The sequence below is a fragment of the Triturus cristatus genome, chromosome 6, assembly GCF_964204655.1.
Source record: "Triturus cristatus chromosome 6, aTriCri1.1, whole genome shotgun sequence".
Classification (NCBI taxonomy): Eukaryota; Metazoa; Chordata; class Amphibia; order Caudata; family Salamandridae; genus Triturus; species Triturus cristatus.
Window position 1 is genome coordinate 101,436,028 of NC_140589.1, and position 21,979 is coordinate 101,458,006.

At 44.6% G+C, this 21,979-nt stretch overlaps 14 non-coding genes across 14 annotated transcripts; all 14 read right to left on the reverse strand.

Annotated features, from left to right (window-relative positions):
• Positions 1-8: 8 nt before the first annotated feature.
• On the reverse strand, positions 9-91 carry TRNAL-CAG (transfer RNA leucine (anticodon CAG)). Its single transcript has one exon. It is a non-coding gene; the product is annotated as a tRNA-Leu (tRNA).
• A 1,833-nt stretch (positions 92-1,924) lies between these two features.
• Positions 1,925-2,007, reverse strand: TRNAL-AAG (transfer RNA leucine (anticodon AAG)). The gene has a single exon. It is a non-coding gene; the product is annotated as a tRNA-Leu (tRNA).
• Positions 2,008-4,378: 2,371 nt separating this feature from the next.
• Positions 4,379-4,461, reverse strand: TRNAL-CAG (transfer RNA leucine (anticodon CAG)). The gene has a single exon. It is a non-coding gene; the product is annotated as a tRNA-Leu (tRNA).
• A 1,739-nt stretch (positions 4,462-6,200) lies between these two features.
• Positions 6,201-6,283, reverse strand: TRNAL-AAG (transfer RNA leucine (anticodon AAG)). Its single transcript has one exon. It is a non-coding gene; the product is annotated as a tRNA-Leu (tRNA).
• Positions 6,284-6,469: 186 nt separating this feature from the next.
• Positions 6,470-6,552, reverse strand: TRNAL-CAG (transfer RNA leucine (anticodon CAG)). Its single transcript has one exon. It is a non-coding gene; the product is annotated as a tRNA-Leu (tRNA).
• A 632-nt stretch (positions 6,553-7,184) lies between these two features.
• TRNAL-UAG (transfer RNA leucine (anticodon UAG)) lies at positions 7,185-7,267 on the reverse strand. The gene has a single exon. It is a non-coding gene; the product is annotated as a tRNA-Leu (tRNA).
• A 3,300-nt stretch (positions 7,268-10,567) lies between these two features.
• TRNAR-ACG (transfer RNA arginine (anticodon ACG)) lies at positions 10,568-10,650 on the reverse strand. Its single transcript has one exon. It is a non-coding gene; the product is annotated as a tRNA-Arg (tRNA).
• Positions 10,651-11,551: 901 nt separating this feature from the next.
• TRNAL-UAG (transfer RNA leucine (anticodon UAG)) lies at positions 11,552-11,634 on the reverse strand. Its single transcript has one exon. It is a non-coding gene; the product is annotated as a tRNA-Leu (tRNA).
• A 1,024-nt stretch (positions 11,635-12,658) lies between these two features.
• TRNAL-AAG (transfer RNA leucine (anticodon AAG)) lies at positions 12,659-12,741 on the reverse strand. The gene has a single exon. It is a non-coding gene; the product is annotated as a tRNA-Leu (tRNA).
• A 186-nt stretch (positions 12,742-12,927) lies between these two features.
• On the reverse strand, positions 12,928-13,010 carry TRNAL-CAG (transfer RNA leucine (anticodon CAG)). Its single transcript has one exon. It is a non-coding gene; the product is annotated as a tRNA-Leu (tRNA).
• Positions 13,011-13,642: 632 nt separating this feature from the next.
• Positions 13,643-13,725, reverse strand: TRNAL-UAG (transfer RNA leucine (anticodon UAG)). Its single transcript has one exon. It is a non-coding gene; the product is annotated as a tRNA-Leu (tRNA).
• A 1,293-nt stretch (positions 13,726-15,018) lies between these two features.
• Positions 15,019-15,101, reverse strand: TRNAL-CAG (transfer RNA leucine (anticodon CAG)). The gene has a single exon. It is a non-coding gene; the product is annotated as a tRNA-Leu (tRNA).
• A 1,739-nt stretch (positions 15,102-16,840) lies between these two features.
• Positions 16,841-16,923, reverse strand: TRNAL-AAG (transfer RNA leucine (anticodon AAG)). The gene has a single exon. It is a non-coding gene; the product is annotated as a tRNA-Leu (tRNA).
• A 4,510-nt stretch (positions 16,924-21,433) lies between these two features.
• On the reverse strand, positions 21,434-21,516 carry TRNAL-CAG (transfer RNA leucine (anticodon CAG)). Its single transcript has one exon. It is a non-coding gene; the product is annotated as a tRNA-Leu (tRNA).
• Positions 21,517-21,979: the final 463 nt, after the last annotated feature.

Sequence of the window (21,979 nt, forward strand, 5' to 3'; positions counted from 1 at the left end):
CACAGGACTGTCAGAAGTGGGAATTGAACCCACGCCTCCAGAGGAGACTGCGACCTGAACGCAGCGCCTTAGACCACTCGGCCATCCTGACTTGCTTTCCCAGCATCTTCCAGAGGCCAGACAGCCATGCAGGTGAGGTACTGAAAAGGAATGCCCTCAATTTATTTATCCTATTATATGCACTTCCAACAGATCTTTGAACAATCTGTACAGAGCAGGACCTATGGAGAACTCTTTAGAACTTTGAGGCGAACAAAGAGAAAGTGCTATTCACCAGCCACTTGAACGGCTCAAAGCTGCTTTGAAATTGAGACAATAGCCACCTCTTGGCTGGCTAAAGCAATTTCAACAAGGGATCTCAAAGTCACAACATAGGGTGGAGTATGCAAATTTAAGCAGCCCCTGATCAAAGCCCTGAGGAAATTGCTGTAAGTGTGCTGGAGTCCAGTTGTCTACCAGATGAATGGCATTCTTCAAAATTTGCAGGGCCCGTCTGGCCAGGGCATACAAGAGCATGACTCTTCCAGATGACCTCTTACATGGGTCCTATGCTCATTTGGTAAGGATTGCGCTTTGTCAGCAAGACGTTATAGAACCTAAATATATGAGAAACCCCATCTCTCTTGACAAGAGGAGAACGGAATAACGTGCCAAGTGAAGACCAACAGATGCAACTTCCATCAGATGTTAACCTGATAAAGGAGATTAAATCTCCAAAAGGCATGTCAGATGTGGGATTCGAACCCACGCCTCCAAAGGAGACTGTGGCCTAAACACAGCGCCTTAGACCTCTCGGCCATCCTGACAGTATAGGCTTTTAAGAAATGAATAAAAGTTACTCAGAAACGTCTACCTCCATGCAAGCCTGAAATAATTTAAACCTTCAAACACAAGGTGCAACTTTATGCACAGGACAATAAACACAGAAGAACACATGTGAAAGCACTTTATTTCAAAGGTATACAGTTTTCATGCTTTTAGAACACCACATACCTCTCACCAGCTATTTAGGGTCCTGTATCCGACTCACAACATTTCCTTGCCTGCGACCTCTCTCTCTACACAAACAACTACAGCACAGGAAGTAGGAAGGCAATAGGTGGGGCAGTTTATGCAAATTTATGCTGCCAATGTGCCTTGCAGATTCATGCAGGATTTCTAGATCCTTGCCACAGGAAGTAGGAAGGCAATAGGTGGGGCAGTTTATGCAAATTTATGCTGCCAATGTGCCTTGCAGATTCATGCAGGATTTCTAGATCCTTGCTGGATACAAGAGAGTAGGCCTTGTTCCAGATAAACTATCCCTAGCAGGGAAAGTCTGAGCACAGGCACTCTTTTGCTCTTTAGCCCCTGGCCTGGGACTCACCCTCACTTGCTGAGGCGTGAAATTCTGCATACCAACTTTGCACAGAAGGTATGTTTGTGGTTGTTTGGGGATGGGTGGGAGGTCAAGAGCAGGGAAAAGCAGGTCTTCTTCACTACTAGACTACTCTTCTATGCCTCCCTGCCGTTCACTCACTCTGTCTTTGTTTCATTCTCTCCTTCCACAACACTCCTTCTCACTCACTCGCTCTATCACTTGTATTTTTGCCCTTGCTCTGCATTCTATAGTGGAAACATCTCTTGAATGAAGCATCTGAAAATGACGTGACATAAAATTTAAAACCTCCTTATTGGAAACCTAAAACATCACAAGACTTCATGTAACCCATTTCTTTCATAAAAAAGATTTTTAAAGTACCCCACAAAAGAAATATAAAACACCACGAGTGCTAGAAGAATATTACATTAACGTTAAAGATAGAATAGGGCAAATGCATTTGCAGTTGAAACTGAAGTTTGGTACTTATTCAGATATTATTTACATTGCCAATTTTTAGCTGAGATTCTAAAGGAACTGAGAGAGAAAATGGAATTCAAGTTTTGTCAGAAGTGGGATTCGAACCCACGCCTCCAGGAGAGACTGCGGCCTTAACGCAGCGCCTTAGACCACTCGGCCATCCTGACCCCATGCTGCTTTTTCATCTAAAGGGTGAGAAAGATATTAGGAACCAAAAAATGCACAGAGCTTAGGCCAATAGTGGCTAGAGCAAGAAAAAAACTCACTGCACTCTTCCAAGAAGACAATCCTATAAGCCACTGCGAGGGAAATGATCATATTTCTCAAGAAAAAAATTAGAGTAAACACAGGACTGTCAGAAGTGGGAATTGAACCCACGCCTCCAGAGGAGACTGCGACCTGAACGCAGCGCCTTAGACCAGTCGGCCATCCTGACTTGCTTTCCCAGCATCTTCCAGAGGCCAGACAGCCATGCAGGTGAGGTACTGAAAAGGAATGCCCTCAATTTATTTATCCTATTATATGCACTTCCAACAGATCTTTGAACAATCTGTACAGAGCAGGACCTATGGAGAACTCTTTAGAACTTTGAGGCGAACAAAGAGAAAGTGCTATTCACCAGCCACTTGAACGGCTCAAAGCTGCTTTGAAATTGAGACAATAGCCACCTCTTGGCTGGCTAAAGCAATTTCAACAAGGGATCTCAAAGTCACAACATAGGGTGGAGTATGCAAATTTAAGCAGCCCCTGATCAAAGCCCTGAGGAAATTGCTGTAAGTGTGCTGGAGTCCAGTTGTCTACCAGATGAATGGCATTCTTCAAAATTTGCAGGGCCCGTCTGGCCAGGGCATACAAGAGCATGACTCTTCCAGATGACCTCTTACATGGGTCCTATGCTCATTTGGTAAGGATTGCGCTTTGTCAGCAAGACGTTATAGAACCTAAATATATGAGAAACCCCATCTCTCTTGACAAGAGGAGAACGGAATAACGTGCCAAGTGAAGACCAACAGATGCAACTTCCATCAGATGTTAACCTGATAAAGGAGATTAAATCTCCAAAAGGCATGTCAGATGTGGGATTCGAACCCACGCCTCCAAAGGAGACTGTGGCCTAAACACAGCGCCTTAGACCTCTCGGCCATCCTGACAGTATAGGCTTTTAAGAAATGAATAAAAGTTACTCAGAAACGTCTACCTCCATGCAAGCCTGAAATAATTTAAACCTTCAAACACAAGGTGCAACTTTATGCACAGGACAATAAACACAGAAGAACACATGTGAAAGCACTTTATTTCAAAGGTATACAGTTTTCATGCTTTTAGAACACCACATACCTCTCACCAGCTATTTAGGGTCCTGTATCCGACTCACAACATTTCCTTGCCTGCGACCTCTCTCTCTACACAAACAACTACAGCACAGGAAGTAGGAAGGCAATAGGTGGGGCAGTTTATGCAAATTTATGCTGCCAATGTGCCTTGCAGATTCATGCAGGATTTCTAGATCCTTGCCACAGGAAGTAGGAAGGCAATAGGTGGGGCAGTTTATGCAAATTTATGCTGCCAATGTGCCTTGCAGATTCATGCAGGATTTCTAGATCCTTGCTGGATACAAGAGAGTAGGCCTTGTTCCAGATAAACTATCCCTAGCAGGGAAAGTCTGAGCACAGGCACTCTTTTGCTCTTTAGCCCCTGGCCTGGGACTCACCCTCACTTGCTGAGGCGTGAAATTCTGCATACCAACTTTGCACAGAAGGTATGTTTGTGGTTGTTTGGGGATGGGTGGGAGGTCAAGAGCAGGGAAAAGCAGGTCTCCTTCACTACTAGACTACTCTTCTATGCCTCCCTGCCGTTCACTCACTCTGTCTTTGTTTCATTCTCTCCTTCCACAACACTCCTTCTCACTCACTCGCTCTATCACTTGTATTTTTGCCCTTGCTCTGCATTCTATAGTGGAAACATCTCTTGAATGAAGCATCTGAAAATGACGTGACATAAAATTTAAAACCTCCTTATTGGAAACCTAAAACATCACAAGACTTAATGTAACCCATTTCTTTCATAAAAAAGATTTTTAAAGTACCCCACAAAAGAAATATAAAACACCACGAGTGCTAGAAGAATATTACATTAACGTTAAAGATAGAATAGGGCAAATGCATTTGCAGTTGAAACTGAAGTTTGGTACTTATTCAGATATTATTTACATTGCCAATTTTTAGCTGAGATTCTAAAGGAACTGAGAGAGAAAATGGAATTCAAGTTTTGTCAGAAGTGGGATTCGAACCCACGCCTCCAGGAGAGACTGCGACCTTAATGCAGCGCCTTAGAACACTCGGCCATTCTGACCCCATGCTGCTTTTTTATCTAAAGGGTGAGAAAGATATTAGGAACCAAAAAATGCACGGAGCTTAGGCCAATAGTGGCTAGAGCAAGAAAAAAACTCACTGCACTCTTCCAAGAAGACAATCCTATAAGCCACTGCGAGGGAAATGATCATATTTCTCAAGAAAAAAATTAGAGTAAACACAGGACTGTCAGAAGTGGGATTTGAACCCACGCCTCCAGAGGAGACTGCGACCTGAACGCAGCGCCTTAGACCACTCGGCCATCCTGACTTGCTTTCCCAGCATCTTCCAGAGGCCAGACAGCCATGCAGGTGAGGTACTGAAAAGGAATGCCCTCAATTTATTTATCCTATTATATGCACTTCCAACAGATCTTTGAACAATCTGTACAGAGCAGGACCTATGGAGAACTCTTTAGAACTTTGAGGCGAACAAAGAGAAAGTGCTATTCACCAGCCACTTGAACGGCTCAAAGCTGCTTTGAAATTGAGACAATAGCCACCTCTTGGCTGGCTAAAGCAATTTCAACAAGGGATCTCAAAGTCACAACATAGGGTGGAGTATGCAAATTTAAGCAGCCCCTGATCAAAGCCCTGAGGAAATTGCTGTAAGTGTGCTGGAGTCCAGTTGTCTACCAGATGAATGGCATTCTTCCAAATTTGCTGGGCCCGTCTGGCCAGGGCATACAAGAGCATGACTCTTCCAGATGACCTCTTACATGGGTCCTATGCTCATTTGGTAAGGATTGCGCTTTGTCAGCAAGACGTTATAGAACCTAAATATATGAGAAACCCCATCTCTCTTGACAAGAGGAGAACGGAATAACGTGCCAAGTGAAGACCAACAGATGCAACTTCCATCAGATGTTAACCTGATAAAGGAGATTAAATCTCCAAAAGGCATGTCAGAAGTGGGATTCGAATCCACGCCTCCAAAGGAGACTGTGGCCTAAACACAGCGCCTTAGACCTCTCGGCCATCCTGACAGTATAGGCTTTTAAGAAATGAATAAAAGTTACTCAGAAACGTCTACCTCCATGCAAGCCTGAAATAATTTAAACCTTCAAACACAAGGTGCAACTTTATGCACAGGACAATAAACACAGAAGAACACATACGAAAGCACTTTATTTCACAGGTATACAGTTTTCATGCTTTTAGAACACCACATACCTCTCACCAGCTATTTAGGGTCCTGTATCCGACTCACAACATTTCCTTGCCTGCGACCTCTCTCTCTACACAAACAACTACAGCACAGGAAGTAGGAAGGCAATAGGTGGGGCAGTTTATGCAAATTTATGCTGCCAATGTGCCTTGCAGATTCATGCAGGATTTCTAGATCCTTGCTGGATACAAGAGAGTAGGCCTTGTTCCAGATAAACTATCCCTAGCAGGGAAAGTCTGAGCACAGGCACTCTTTTGCTCTTTAGCCCCTGGCCTGGGACTCACCCTCACTTGCTGAGGCGTGAAATTCTGCATACCAACTTTGCACAGAAGGTATGTTTGTGGTTGTTTGGGGATGGGTGGGAGGTCAAGAGCAGGGAAAAGCAGGTCTCCTTCACTACTAGACTCCTCTTCTATGCCTCCCTGCCATTCACTCACTCTGTCTTTGTTTCATTCTCTCCTTCCACAACACTCCTTCTCACTCACTCGCTCTATCACTTGTATTTTTGCCCTTGCTCTGCATTCTATAGTGGAAACATCTCTTGAATGAAGCATCTGAAAATGACGTGACATAAAATTTAAAACCTCCTTATTGGAAACCTAAAACATCACAAGACTTCATGTAACCCATTTCTTTCATAAAAAAGATTTTTAAAGTACCCCACAAAAGAAATATAAAACACCACGAGTGCTAGAAGAATATTACCTTAACGTTAAAGATAGAATAGGGCAAATGCATTTGCAGTTGAAACTGAAGTTTGGTACTTATTCAGATATTATTTACATTGCCAATTTTTAGCTGAGATTCTAAAGGAACTGAGAGAGAAAATGGAATTCAAGTTTTGTCAGAAGTGGGATTCGAACCCACGCCTCCAGGAGAGACTGCGGCCTTAACGCAGCGCCTTAGACCACTCGGCCATCCTGACCCCATGCTGCTTTTTCATCTAAAGGGTGAGAAAGATATTAGGAACCAAAAAATGCACAGAGCTTAGGCCAATAGTGGCTAGAGCAAGAAAAAAACTCACTGCACTCTTCCAAGAAGACAATCCTATAAGCCACTGCGAGGGAAATGATCATATTTCTCAAGAAAAAAATTAGAGTAAACACAGGACTGTCAGAAGTGGGAATTGAACCCACGCCTCCAGAGGAGACTGCGACCTGAACGCAGCGCCTTAGACCACTCGGCCATCCTGACTTGCTTTCCCAGCATCTTCCAGAGGCCAGACAGCCATGCAGGTGAGGTACTGAAAAGGAATGCCCTCAATTTATTTATCCTATTATATGCACTTCCAACAGATCTTTGAACAATCTGTACAGAGCAGGACCTATGGAGAACTCTTTAGAACTTTGAGGCGAACAAAGAGAAAGTGCTATTCACCAGCCACTTGAACGGCTCAAAGCTGCTTTGAAATTGAGACAATAGCCACCTCTTGGCTGGCTAAAGCAATTTCAACAAGGGATCTCAAAGTCACAACATAGGGTGGAGTATGCAAATTTAAGCAGCCCCTGATCAAAGCCCTGAGGAAATTGCTGTAAGTGTGCTGGAGTCCAGTTGTCTACCAGATGAATGGCATTCTTCAAAATTTGCAGGGCCCGTCTGGCCAGTGCATACAAGAGCATGACTCTTCCAGATGACCTCTTACATGGGTCCTATGCTCATTTGGTAAGGATTGCGCTTTGTCAGCAAGACGTTATAGAACCTAAATATATGAGAAACCCCATCTCTCTTGACAAGAGGAGAACGGAATAACGTGCCAAGTGAAGACCAACAGATGCAACTTCCATCAGATGTTAACCTGATAAAGGAGATTAAATCTCCAAAAGGCATGTCAGAAGTGGGATTCGAACCCACGCCTCCAAAGGAGACTGTGGCCTAAACACAGCGCCTTAGACCTCTCGGCCATCCTGACAGTATAGGCTTTTAAGAAATGAATAAAAGTTACTCAGAAACGTCTACCTCCATGCAAGCCTGAAATAATTTAAACCTTCAAACACAAGGTGCAACTTTATGCACAGGACAATAAACACAGAAGAACACATACGAAAGCACTTTATTTCACAGGTATACAGTTTTCATGCTTTTAGAACACCACATACCTCTCACCAGCTATTTAGGGTCCTGTATCCGACTCACAACATTTCCTTGCCTGCGACCTCTCCCTCTACACAAACAACTACAGCACAGGAAGTAGGAAGGCAATAGGTGGGGCAGTTTATGCAAATTTATGCTGCCAATGTGCCTTGCAGATTCATGCAGGATTTCTAGATCCTTGCCACAGGAAGTAGGAAGGCAATAGGTGGGGCAGTTTATGCAAATTTATGCTGCCAATGTGCCTTGCAGATTCATGCAGGATTTCTAGATCCTTGCTGGATACAAGAGAGTAGGCCTTGTTCCAGATAAACTATCCCTAGCAGGGAAAGTCTGAGCACAGGCACTCTTTTGCTCTTTAGCCCCTGGCCTGGGACTCACCCTTACTTGCTGAGGCGTGAAATTCTGCATACCAACTTTGCACAGAAGGTATGTTTGTGGTTGTTTGGGGATGGGTGGGAGGTCAAGAGCAGGGAAAAGCAGGTCTCCTTCACTACTAGACTACTCTTCTATGCCTCCCTGCCGTTCACTCACTCTGTCTTTGTTTCATTCTCTCCTTCCACAACACTCCTTCTCACTCACTCGCTCTATCACTTGTATTGTTGCCCTTGCTCTGCATTCTATAGTGGAAACATCTCTTGAATGAAGCATCTGAAAATGACGTGACATAAAATTTAAAACCTCCTTATTGGAAACCTAAAACATCACAAGACTTAATGTAACCCATTTCTTTCATAAAAAAGATTTTTAAAGTACCCCACAAAAGAAATATAAAACACCACGAGTGCTAGAAGAATATTACATTAACGTTAAAGATAGAATAGGGCAAATGCATTTGCAGTTGAAACTGAAGTTTGGTACTTATTCAGATATTTACATTGACAATTTTTAGCTGAGATTCTAAAGGAACTGAGAGAGAAAATGGAATTCAAGTTTTGTCAGAAGTGGGATTCGAACCCACGCCTCCAGGAGAGACTGCGACCTTAATGCAGCGCCTTAGAACACTCGGCCATTCTGACCCCATGCTGCTTTTTTATCTAAAGGGTGAGAAAGATATTAGGAACCAAAAAATGCACAGAGCTTAGGCCAATAGTGGCTAGAGCAAGAAAAAAACTCACTGCACTCTTCCAAGAAGACAATCCTATAAGCCACTGCGAGGGAAATGATCATATTTCTCAAGAAAAAAATTAGAGTAAACACAGGACTGTCAGAAGTGGGATTTGAACCCACGCCTCCAGAGGAGACTGCGACCTGAACGCAGCGCTTTAGACCACTCGGCCATCCTGACTTGCTTTCCCAGCATCTTCCAGAGGCCAGACAGCCATGCAGGTGAGGTACTGAAAAGGAATGCCCTCAATTTATTTATCCTATTATATGCACTTCCAACAGATCTTTGAACAATCTGTACAGAGCAGGACCTATGGAGAACTCTTTAGAACTTTGAGGCGAACAAAGAGAAAGTGCTATTCACCAGCCACTTGAACGGCTCAAAGCTGCTTTGAAATTGAGACAATAGCCACCTCTTGGCTGGCTAAAGCAATTTCAACAAGGGATCTCAAAGTCACAACATAGGGTGGAGTATGCAAATTTAAGCAGCCCCTGATCAAAGCCCTGAGGAAATTGCTGTAAGTGTGCTGGAGTCCAGTTGTCTACCAGATGAATGGCATTCTTCCAAATTTGCTGGGCCCGTCTGGCCAGGGCATACAAGAGCATGACTCTTCCAGATGACCTCTTACATGGGTCCTATGCTCATTTGGTAAGGATTGCGCTTTGTCAGCAAGACGTTATAGAACCTAAATATATGAGAAACCCCATCTCTCTTGACAAGAGGAGAACGGAATAACGTGCGAAGTGAAGACCAACAGATGCAACTTCCATCAGATGTTAACCTGATAAAGGAGATTAAATCTCCAAAAGGCATATCAGAAGTGGGATTCGAACCCACGCCTCTAAAGGAGACTGTGGCCTAAACACAGCACCTTAGACCTCTCGGCCATCCTGACAGTATAGGCTTTTAAGAAATGAATAAAAGTTACTCAGAAACGTCTACCTCCATGCAAGCCTGAAACAATTTAAACCTTCAAACACAAGGTGCAACTTTATGCACAGGACAATAAACACAGAAGAACACATACAAAAGCACTTTATTTCACAGGTATACAGTTTTCATGCTTTTAGAACACCACATACCTCTCACCAGCTATTTAGGGTCCTGTATCCGACTCACAACATTTCCTTGCCTGCGACCTCTCTCTCTACACAAACAACTACAGCACAGGAAGTAGGAAGGCAATAGGTGGGGCAGTTTATGCAAATTTATGCTGCCAATGTGCCTTGCAGATTCATGCAGGATTTCTAGATCCTTGCCACAGGAAGTAGGAAGGCAATAGGTGGGGCAGTTTATGCAAATTTATGCTGCCAATGTGCCTTGCAGATTCATGCAGGATTTCTAGATCCTTGCTGGATACAAGAGAGTAGGCCTTGTTCCAGATAAACTATCCCTAGCAGGGAAAGTCTGAGCACAGGCACTCTTTTGCTCTTTAGCCCCTGGCCTGGGACTCACCCTCACTTGCTGAGGCGTGAAATTCTGCATACCAACTTTGCACAGAAGGTATGTTTGTGGTTGTTTGGGGATGGGTGGGAGGTCAAGAGCAGGGAAAAGCAGGTCTCCTTCACTACTAGACTACTCTTCTATGCCACCCTGCCATTCACTCACTCTGTCTTTGTTTCATTCTCTCCTTCCACAACACTCCTTCTCACTCACTCGCTCTATCACTTGTATTTTTGCCCTTGCTCTGCATTCTATAGTGGAAACATCTCTTGAATGAAGCATCTGAAAATGACGTGACATAAAATTTAAAACCTCCTTATTGGAAACCTAAAACATCACAAGACTTAATGTAACCCATTTCTTTCATAAAAAAGATTTTTAAAGTACCCCACAAAACAAATATAAAACACCACGAGTGCTAGAAGAATATTACATTAACGTTAAAGATAGAATAGGGCAAATGCATTTGCAGTTGAAACTGAAGTTTGGTACTTATTCAGATATTATTTACATTGCCAATTTTTAGCTGAGATTCTAAAGGAACTGAGAGAGAAAATGGAATTCAAGTTTTGTCAGAAGTGGGATTTGAACCAACGCCTCCAGGAGAGACTGCGGCCGTAACGCAGCGCCTTAGACCACTCGGCCATCCTGACCCCATGCTGCTTTTTCATCTAAAGGGTGAGAAAGATATTAGGAACCAAAAAATGCACAGAGCTTAGGCCAATAGTGGCTAGAGCAAGAAAAAAACTCACTGCACTCTTCCAAGAAGACAATCCTATAAGCCACTGCGAGGGAAATGATCATATTTCTCAAGAAAAAAATTAGAGTAAACACAGGACTGTCAGAAGTGGGATTTGAACTCACACCTCCAGAGGAGACTGCAACCTGAACGCAGCGCCTTAGACCACTCGGCCATCCTGACTTGCTTTCCCAGCATCTTCCAGAGGCCAGACAGCCATGCAGGTGAGGTACTGAAAAGGAATGCCCTCAATTTATTTATCCTATTATATGCACTTCCAACAGATCTTTGAACAATCTGTACAGAGCAGGACCTATGGAGAACTCTTTAGAACTTTGAGGCGAACAAAGAGAAAGTGCTATTCACCAGCCACTTGAACGGCTCAAAGCTGCTTTGAAATTGAGACAATAGCCACCTCTTGGCTGGCTAAAGCAATTTCAACAAGGGATCTCAAAGTCACAACATAGGGTGGAGTATGCAAATTTAAGCAGCCCCTGATCAAAGCCCTGAGGAAATTGCTGTAAGTGTGCTGGAGTCCAGTTGTATACCAGATGCATGGCATTCTTCCAAATTTGCAGGGCCCGTCTGGCCAGTGCATACAAGAGCATGACTCTTCCAGATGACCTCTTACATGGGTCCTATGCTCATTTGGTAAGGATTGCGCTTTGTCAGCAAGACGTTATAGAACCTAAATATATGAGAAACCCCATCTCTCTTGACAAGAGGAGAACGGAATAACGTGCCAAGTGAAGACCAACAGATGCAACTTCCATCAGATGTTAACCTGATAAAGGAGATTAAATCTCCAAAAGGCATGTCAGAAGTGGGATTCGAACCCACGCCTCCAAAGGAGACTGTGGCCTAAACACAGCGCCTTAGACCTCTCGGCCATCCTGACAGTATAGGCTTTTAAGAAATGAATAAAAGTTACTCAGAAACGTCTACCTCCATGCAAGCCTGAAATAATTTAAACCTTCAAACACAAGGTGCAACTTTATGCACAAGACAATAAACACAGAAGAACACATACGAAAGCACTTTATTTCACAGGTATACAGTTTTCATGCTTTTAGAACACCACATACCTCTCACCAGCTATTTAGGGTCCTGTATCCGACTCACAACATTTCCTTGCCTGCGACCTCTCTCTCTACACAAACAACTACAGCACAGGAAGTAGGAAGGCAATAGGTGGGGCAGTTTATGCAAATGTATGCTGCCAATGTGCCTTGGAGATTCATGCAGGATTTCTAGATCCTTGCTGGATACAAGAGAGTAGGCCTTGTTCCAGATAAACTATCCCTAGCAGGGAAAGTCTGAGCACAGGCACTCTTTTGCTCTTTAGCACCTGGCCTGGGACTCACCCTCACTTGCTGAGGCGTGAAATTCTGCATACCAACGTTGCACAGAAGGTATGTTTGTGGTTGTTTGGGGATGGGTGGGAGGTCAAGAGCAAGGAAAAGCAGGTCTCCTTCACTACTAGACTACTCTTCTATGCCTCCCTGCCGTTCACTCACTCTGTCTTTGTTTCATTCTCTCCTTCCACAACACTCCTTCTCACTCACTCGCTCTATCACTTGTATTTTTGCCCTTGCTCTGCATTCTATAGTGGAAACATCTCTTGAATGAAGCATCTGAAAATGACGTGACATAAAATTTAAAACCTCCTTATTGGAAACCTAAAACATCACAAGACTTAATGTAACCCATTTCTTTCATAAAAAAGATTTTTAAAGTACCCCACAAAAGAAATATAAAACACCACGAGTGCTAGAAGAATATTACATTAACGTTAAAGATAGAATAGGGCAAATGCATTTGCAGTTGAAACTGAAGTTTGGTACTTATTCAGATATTATTTACATTGCCAATTTTAAGCTGAGATTCTAAAGGAACTGAGAGAGAAAATGGAATTCAAGTTTTGTCAGAAGTGGGATTTGAACCCACGCCTCCAGGAGAGACTGCGGCCTTAACGCAGCGCCTTAGACCACTCGGCCATCCTGACCCCATGCTGCTTTTTCATCTAAAGGGTGAGAAAGAGATTAGGAACCAAAAAATGCACAGAGCTTAGGCCAATAGTGGCTAGAGCAAGAAAAAAACTCACTGCACTCTTCCAAGAAGACAATCCTATAAGCCACTGCGAGGGAAATGATCATATTTCTCAAGAAAAAAATTAGAGTAAACACAGGACTGTCAGAAGTGGGATTTGAACCCACACCTCCAGAGGAGACTGCGACCTGAACGCAGCGCCTTAGACCACTCGGCCATCCTGACTTGCTTTCCCAGCATCTTCCAGAGGCCAGACAGCCATGCAGGTGAGGTACTGAAAAGGAATGCCCTCAATTTATTTATCCTATTATATGCACTTCCAACAGATCTTTGAACAATCTGTACAGAGCAGGACCTATGGAGAACTCTTTAGAACTTTGAGGCGAACAAAGAGAAAGTGCTATTCACCAGCCACTTGAACGGCTCAAAGCTGCTTTGAAATTGAGACAATAGCCACCTCTTGGCTGGCTAAAGCAATTTCAACAAGGGATCTCAAAGTCACAACATAGGGTGGAGTATGCAAGTTTAAGCAGCCCCTGATCAAAGCCCTGAGGAAATTGCTGTAAGTGTGCTGGAGTCCAGTTGTCTACCAGATGAATGGCATTCTTCCAAATTTGCTGGGCCCGTCTGGCCAGGGCATACAAGAGCATGACTATTCCAGATGACCTCTTACATGGGTCCTATGCTCATTTGGTAAGGATTGCGCTTTGTCAGCAAGACGTTATAGAACCTAAATATATGAGAAACCCCATCTCTCTTGACAAGAGGAGAACGGAATAACGTGCGAAGTGAAGACCAACAGATGCAACTTCCATCAAATGTTAACCTGATAAAGGAGATTAAATCTCCAAAAGGCATGTCAGAAGTGGGATTCGAACCCACGCCTCCAAAGGAGACTGTGGCCTAAACACAGCGCCTTAGACCTCTCGGCCATCCTGACAGTATAGGCTTTTAAGAAATGAATAAAAGTTACTCAGAAACGTCTACCTCCATGCAAGCCTGAAATAATTTAAACCTTCAAACACAAGGGGCAACTTTATGCACAGGACAATAAACACAGAAGAACACATACGAAAGCACTTTATTTCACAGGTATACAGTTTTCATGCTTTTAGAACACCACATACCTCTCACCAGCTATTTAGGGTCCTGTATCCGACTCACAACATTTCCTTGCCTGCGACCTCTCTCTCTACACAAACAACTACAGCACAGGAAGTAGGAAGGCAATAGGTGGGGCAGTTTATGCAAATTTATGCTGCCAATGTGCCTTGCAGATTCATGCAGGATTTCTAGATCCTTGCTGGATACAAGAGAGTAGGCCTTGTTCCAGATAAACTATCCCTAGCAGGGAAAGTCTGAGCACAGGCACTCTTTTGCTCTTTAGCCCCTGGCCTGGGACTCACCCTCACTTGCTGAGGCGTGAAATTCTGCATACCAACTTTGCACAGAAGGTATGTTTGTGGTTGTTTGGGGATGGGTGGGAGGTCAAGAGCAGGGAAAAGCAGGTCTCCTGCACTACTAGACTCCTCTTCTATGCCTCCCTGCCATTCACTCACTCTGTCTTTGTTTCATTCTCTCCTTCCACAACACTCCTTCTCACTCACTCGCTCTATCACTTGTATTTTTGCCCTTGCTCTGCATTCTATAGTGGAAACATCTCTTGAATGAAGCATCTGAAAATGACGTGACATAAAATTTAAAACCTCCTTATTGGAAACCTAAAATATCACAAGACTTAATGTAACCCATTTCTTTCATAAAAAAGATTTTTAAAGTACCCCACAAAAGAAATATAAAACACCACGAGTGCTAGAAGAATATTACATTAACGTTAAAGATAGAATAGGGCAAATGCATTTGCAGTTGAAACTGAAGTTTGGTACTTATTCAGATATTATTTACATTGCCAATTTTTGGCTGAGATTCTAAAGGAACTGAGAGAGAAAATGGAATTCAAGTTTTGTCAGAAGTGGGATTTGAACCAACGCCTCCAGGAGAGACTGCGGCCTTAACGCAGCGCCTTAGACCACTCGGCCATCTTGACCCCATGCTGCTTTTTCATCTAAAGGGTGAGAAAGATATTAGGAACCAAAAAATCCACAGAGCTTAGGCCAATAGTGGCTAGAGCAAGAAAAAAACTCACTGCACTCTTCCAAGAAGACAATCCTATAAGCCACTGCGAGGGAAATGATCATATTTCTCAAGAAAATAATTAGAGTAAACACAGGACTGTCAGAAGTGGGATTTGAACCCACGCCTCCAGAGGAGACTGCGACCTGAACGCAGCGCCTTAGACCACTCGGCCATCCTGACTTGCTTTCCCAGCATCTTCCAGAGGCCAGACAGCCATGCAGGTGAGGTACTGAAAAGGAATGCCCTCAATTTATTTATCCTAGCATATGCACTTCCAACAGATCTTTGAACAATCTGTACAGAGCAGGACCTATGGAGAACTCTTTAGAACTTTGAGGCGAACAAAGAGAAAGTGCTATTCACCAGCCACTTGAACGGCTCAAAGCTGCTTTGAAATTGAGACAATAGCCACCTCTTGGCTGGCTAAAGCAATTTCAACAAGGGATCTCAAAGTCACAACATAGGGTGGAGTATGCAAATTTAAGCAGCCCCTGATCAAAGCCCTAAGGAAATTGCTGTAAGTGTGCTGGAGTCCAGTTGTCTACCAGATGCATGGCATTCTTCCAAATTTGCAGGGCCCGTCTGGCCAGGGCATACAAGAGCATGACTCTTCCAGATGACCTCTTACATGGGTCCTATGCTCATTTGGTAAGGATTGCGCTTTGTCAGCAAGACGTTATAGAACCTAAATATATGAGAAACCCCATCTCTCTTGACAAGAGGAGAACGGAATAACGTGCCAAGTGAAGACCAACAGATGCAACTTCCATCAGATGTTAACCTGATAAAGGAGATTAAATCTCCAAAAGGCATGTCAGAAGTGAGATTCGAACCCACGCCTCCAAAGGAGACTGTGGCCTAAACACAGCGCCTTAGACCTCTCGGCCATCCTGACAGTATAGGCTTTTAAGAAATGAATAAAAGTTACTCAGAAACGTCTACCTCCATGCAAGCCTGAAATAATTTAAACCTTCAAACACAAGGTGCAACTTTATGCACAGGACAATAAACACAGAAGAACACATACGAAAGCACTTTATTTCACAGGTATACAGTTTTCATGCTTTTAGAACACCACATACCTCTCACCAGCTATTTAGGGTCCTGTATCCGACTCACAACATTTCCTTGCCTGCGACCTCTCTCTCTACACAAACAACTACAGCACAGGAAGTAGGAAGGCAATAGGTGGGGCAGTTTATGCAAATTTATGCTGCCAATGTGCCTAGCAGATTCATGCAGGATTTCTAGATCCTTGCTGGATACAAGAGAGTAGGCCTTGTTCCAGATAAACTATCCCTAGCAGGGAAAGTCTGAGCACAGGCACTCTTTTGCTCTTTAGACCCTGGCCTGGGACTCACCCTCACTTGCTGAGGTGTGAAATTCTGCATACCAACTTTGCACAGAAGGTATGTTTGTGGTTGTTTGGGGATGGGTGGGAGGTCAAGAGCAGGGAAAAGCAGGTCTCCTTCACTACTAGACTACTCTTCTATGCCTCCCTGCCGTTCACTCACTCTGTCTTTGTTTCATTCTCTCCTTCCACAACACTCCTTCTCACTCACTCGCTCTATCACTTGTATTTTTGCCCTTGCTCTGCATTCTATAGTGGCAACATCTCTTGAATGAAGCATCTGAAAATGACGTGACATAAAATTTAAAACCTCATTATTGGAAACCTAAAACATCACAAGACTTAATGTAACCCATTTCTTTCATAAAAAAGATTTTTAAAGTACCCCACAAAACAAATATAAAACACCACGAGTGCTAGAAGAATATTACATTAACGTTAAAGATAGAATAGGGCAAATGCATTTGCAGTTGAAACTGAAGTTTGGTACTTATTCAGATATTATTTACATTGCCAATTTTTAGCTGAGAATCTAAAGGAACTGAGAGAGAAAATGGAATTCAAGTTTTGTCAGAAGTGGGATTCGAACCCACGCCTCCAGGAGAGACTGCGGCCTTAACGCAGCGCCTTAGACCACTCGGCCATCCTGACCCCATGCTGCTTTTTCTTCTAAAGGGTGAGAAAGATATTAGGAACCAAAAAATGCACAGAGGTTAGGCCAATAGTGGCTAGAGCAAGAAAAAAACTCACTGCACTCTTCCAAGAAGACAATCCTATAAGCTACTGAGAGGGAAATGATCATATTTCTCAAGAAAAAAAGTAGAGTAAACACAGGACTGTCAGAAGTGGTGTTGGACTTGGCCCTTTTTGCAGGGTCATCCCTAAACTGTTTGCCTTCCTCCTGTATTTTTTCTGACCTGTTGTTGGCTGTTTTATGACTCTGGGCACCTTACCACTGCTGACCAGTGCTAAGGTGCGTATGCTCTCCCTATGGTAAAATGTATACATTGATTGGTGTCCATGTTTGGCTTATTGGATTTACTGTCAGTCTCCAGTAAAGTGCACCAGGAGTGCCAGGGCTTGTGAATGCCAATGCTGCTAGTGGGCCTGCAGCGCTGGTTGCGCCACCCACAGAAAGCAGCCTTGTAAAATGTGTCTAGGGTCTGCCACCGCAGACCCTGTGCGCGGTCTGGGACCGTCGCGCTGACTGCGCAAGTGCCCCCACTTGCCAGTCCCTAAACCTTCCCTTACCTACATATTAGCCACCCCTCTGGTAGGCCCAAGGGCAGGGTGCATTGTAGGCATAAGGTAGGACATGCCCTGATGTGTGTGGCATGTCTTAGTAGTGAATTACAGCCATTTTCGTTTTTCACTATTGAAGGCTACCTGCTCTCCATAGGCCAGAATGGGCTGCTGGAGTCACTACACGCTGTGACCCCAGTGGACTCAGAGAGCATGGTAGAATGTCAAGTTTAGTATGCCTGAACTCAGAATAATAAAATACTTCTTGTAGTCAAGTTTATTTTAATATCCTGGGTTTGTAAATACTACTTTTAGAAAGTTAGTATTTACTGACCTGACCATCTCAGTCCGCCTCTGCTGTGTGTATGTGTTCTGCCTGGCAACAGTAAGGAGCAGGGTTGGGGAATCCCCAGAGACAGGTTGGCTGCCAGGTGGTGGGTAGAGAGGTGACACCTGGATGGGTGGGAGGAGTACACCTTGACTCTTGAATAGACCTGTGCTCTGCCACCACAAAGCCGGCGCCACCCCCTGCGGGGCGGCTGATGTCTCTGCCCTGCTGCTGAAAGGAAAGAGCAGAGTCACCATAACAAAGTGCTCCAGAACTGGACTGAGCCAGGCCTAGGCCCCCTGGCGCTAAAGAACAAAAGAATCATGGTATAAAAGTAGGAGCCTGGCTCCTAAGAAATGAGAATCCTGTTTACCACAAAGAACCTCTGCCCGACTAGAAGGAGAAGAAGACGCCGGAGGAGCTGGCCTGCTGCTTGCCTTGCTGAGAGAGGAGAGGAAGAGACCTACTGAAAAGACTTTGCTACTTTGTGCTTGAACATTCTCCAAGGGCTTGATCTGAGCTTGCCCCCTGAACTGAACCCCAGGAACAGTGGGTTCTCTGTGCTTCTTGCTCGTCCTCCAATTCGAGCCGTGTGTGCATCCCGCCGGAAAAGAGACTGCGCCCCTCATCGCCCCTCCTAGGGCCGTGACACTCAGGAGCTCGCCTGCCGCAATCCCGTGAGAGCCCCGCTCCGTCCGGAGCCGCTCTCTGTCCCCGGGCCAGGCCGCCTGCACCCCTGTCACCGCCTGCCATTGGAGTGCGCTGAACGCGCTATCACCCCTCCTGCCGGAAGCCGTCCGACGACTGTGATCTACGCCGGGTCATCCAGCTGCACTGACTGTGCCCTGTGACCCCGCTTCGCTATCCTCGGACATCTCAGGCCGCGCCGCCCCCGCTGTGGAGACCCTCCTGCACCGCCGTGCTAAAGGGTCGCGGGCCGCGCCTGCCTACTTGCCCACACCTGCTGATTGAGGACCCAAGAACACTTCCCAAGCTGAGAGTCGCACCGACCTGTGCCGACTCTCCACATCACGAAAGAAGTTCCAGTATCGGGCTCGGGGCCCGCAACGCCTTATTTCCCCGTTCGCAGGAGTCGATCTCTGTGAGTACTGGAACTACAAGTAAAGAGACTACAAAGTATCCATTTGAAACTACGAACCCAGAACATTTGCCTGCTGTATAACCTGGTGGCCTAGCGAAAACGTTATTGGTCTTGTGATAAGTCTGTTGAGATATATATACCTTATTTTTACATAAAGAATCGTATTTTCATATATATCCAAGTCTGGTGTCCGTTTCTGGGGGGATTGATGTATTTACTGTGTGTACGATTGTAAGTGCTTAACCAACAACGCCTGAGGAATCGCCTTGGCTGCTCACGCCACGCACCTAGAGGGTGAGCAAGGGTCATTCGCGAGGGGTTATCTTGCGCCCTGACGTGGAGGAGAGGGTTCCTGCTTGACACAAGGGCAACCTTGCGCCAACCAGAGATCCCCGACTCTAACAAGTGGGATTTGAACCCACGCCTCCAGAGGAAACTGCGACCTGATCACAGCGCCTTAGACCACTCGGCCATCCTGACTTGCTTTCCCAGCATCTTCCAGAGGCCAGACAGCCATGCAGGTGAGGTACTGAAAAGGAATGCCCTCAATTTATTTATCCTATTATATGCACTTCCAACAGATCTTTGAACAATATGTACAGAGCAGGACCTATGGAGAACTCTTTAGAACTTTGAGGCGAACAAAGAGAAAGTGCTATTCACCAGCCACTTGAACGGCTCAAAGCTGCTTTGAAATTGAGACAATAGCCACCTCTTGGCTGGCTAAAGCAATTTCAACAAGGGATCTCAAAGTCACAACATAGGGTGGAGTATGCAAATTTAAGCAGCCCCTGATCAAAGCCCTAAGGAAATTGCTGTAAGTGTGCTGGAGTCCAGTTGTCTACCAGATGCATGGCATTCTTCCAAATTTGCAGGGCCCGTCTGGCCAGGGCATACAAGAGCATGACTCTTCCAGATGACTTCTTACATGGGTCCTATGCTCATTTGGTAAGGATTGCGTTTTGTCAGCAAGACGTTATAGAACCTAAATATATGAGAAACCCCATCTCTCTTGACAAGAGGAGAACGGAATAACGTGCCAGGTGAAGACCAACAGATGCAACTTCCATCAGATGTTAACCTGATAAAGGAGATTAAATCTCCAAAAGGCATGTCAGAAGTGGGATTCGAACCCACGACTCCAAAGGAGACTGTGGCCTAAACACAGCACCTTAGACCTCTCAGCCATCCTGACAGTATAGGGTGTTAAGAAATGAATAAAAGTTACTCAGAAACGTCTACCTCCATGCAAGCCTGAAATAATTTAAACCTTCAAACACAAGGTGCAACTTTATGCACAGGACAATAAACACAGAAGAACACATACGAAAGCACTTTATTTCACAGGTATACAGTTTTCATGCTTTTAGAACACCACATACCTCTCACCAGCTATTTAGGGTCCTGTATCCGACTCACAACATTTTCTTGCCTGCGACCTCTCTCTCTACACAAACAACTACAGCACAGGAAGTAGGAAGGCAATAGGTGGGGCAGTTTATGCAAATTTATGCTGCCAATGTGCCTTGCAGATTCATGCAGGATTTCTAGATCCTTGCTGGATACAAGAGAGTAGGCCTTGTTCCAGATAATCTATCCCTAGCAGGGAAAGTCTGAGCACAGGCACTCTTTTGCTCTTTAGCCCCTGGCCTGGGACTCACCCTCACTTGCTGAGGCGTGAAATTCCGCATACCAACTTTGCACAGAAGGTATGTTTGTGGTTGTTTGGGGATGGGTGGGAGGTCAAGAGCAGGGAAAAGCAGGTCTCCTTCACTACTAGACTCCTCTTCTGTGCCTCCCTGCCATTCACACACTCTGTCTTTGTTTCATTCTCTCCTTCCACAACACTCCTTCTCACTCACTCGCTCTATCACTTGTATTTTTGCCCTTGCTCTGCATTCTATAGTGGAAACATCTCTTGAATGAAGCATCTGAAAATGACGTGACATAAAATTTAAAAACTCCTTATTGGAAACCTAAAACATCACAAGACTTAATGTAACCCATTTCTTTCATAAAAAAGATTTTTAAAGTACCCCACAAAAGAAATATAAAACACCACGGGTGCTAGAAGAATATTACATTAACGTTAAAGATAGAATAGGGCAAATGCATTTGCAGTTGAAACTGAAGTTTGGTACTTATTCAGATATTATTTACATTGCCAATTTTTAGCTAAGATTCTAAAGGAACTGAGAGAGAAAATGGAATTCGAGTTTTATCAGAAGTGGGATTCGAACCCACGCCTCCACGAGAGACTGCAGCCTTAACGCAGCGCCTTTAGACCACTCGGCCATCCTGACCCCATGCTGCTTTTTCATCTAAAGGGTGAGAAAGATATTAGGAACCAAAAAATGCACAGAGCTTAGGCCAATAGTGGCTAGAGCAAGAAAAAAACTCACTGCACTCTTCCAAGAAGACAATCCTATAAGGCACTGCGAGGGAAATGATCATATTTCTCAACAAAAAAAGTAGAGTAAACACAGGACTGTCAGAAGTGGGATTTGAACCCACGCCTCCAGAGGAGACTGCGACCTGAACGCAGCGCCTTAGACCACTCGGCCATCCTGACTTGCTTTCCCAGCATCTTCCAGAGGCCAGACAGCCATGCAGGTAAGGTACTGAAAAGGAATGCCCTCAATTTATTTATCCTATTATATGCACTTCCAACAGATCTTTGAACAATCTGTACAGAGCAGGACCTATGGAGAACTCTTTAGAACTTTGAGGCGAACAAAGAGAAAGTGCTATTCACCAGCCACTTGAACGGCTCAAAGCTGCTTTGAAATTGAGTCAATAGCCACCTCTTGGCTGGCTAAAGCAATTTCAACAAGGGATCTCAAAGTCACAACATAGGGTGGAGTATGCAAATTTAAGCAGCCCCTGATCAAAGCCCTAAGGAAATTGCTGTAAGTGTGCTGGAGTCCACTTGTCTACCAGATGCATGGCATTCTTCCAAATTTGCAGGGCCGGTCTGGCCAGGGCATACAAGAGCATGACTCTTCCAGATGACCTCTTACATGGGTCCTATGCTC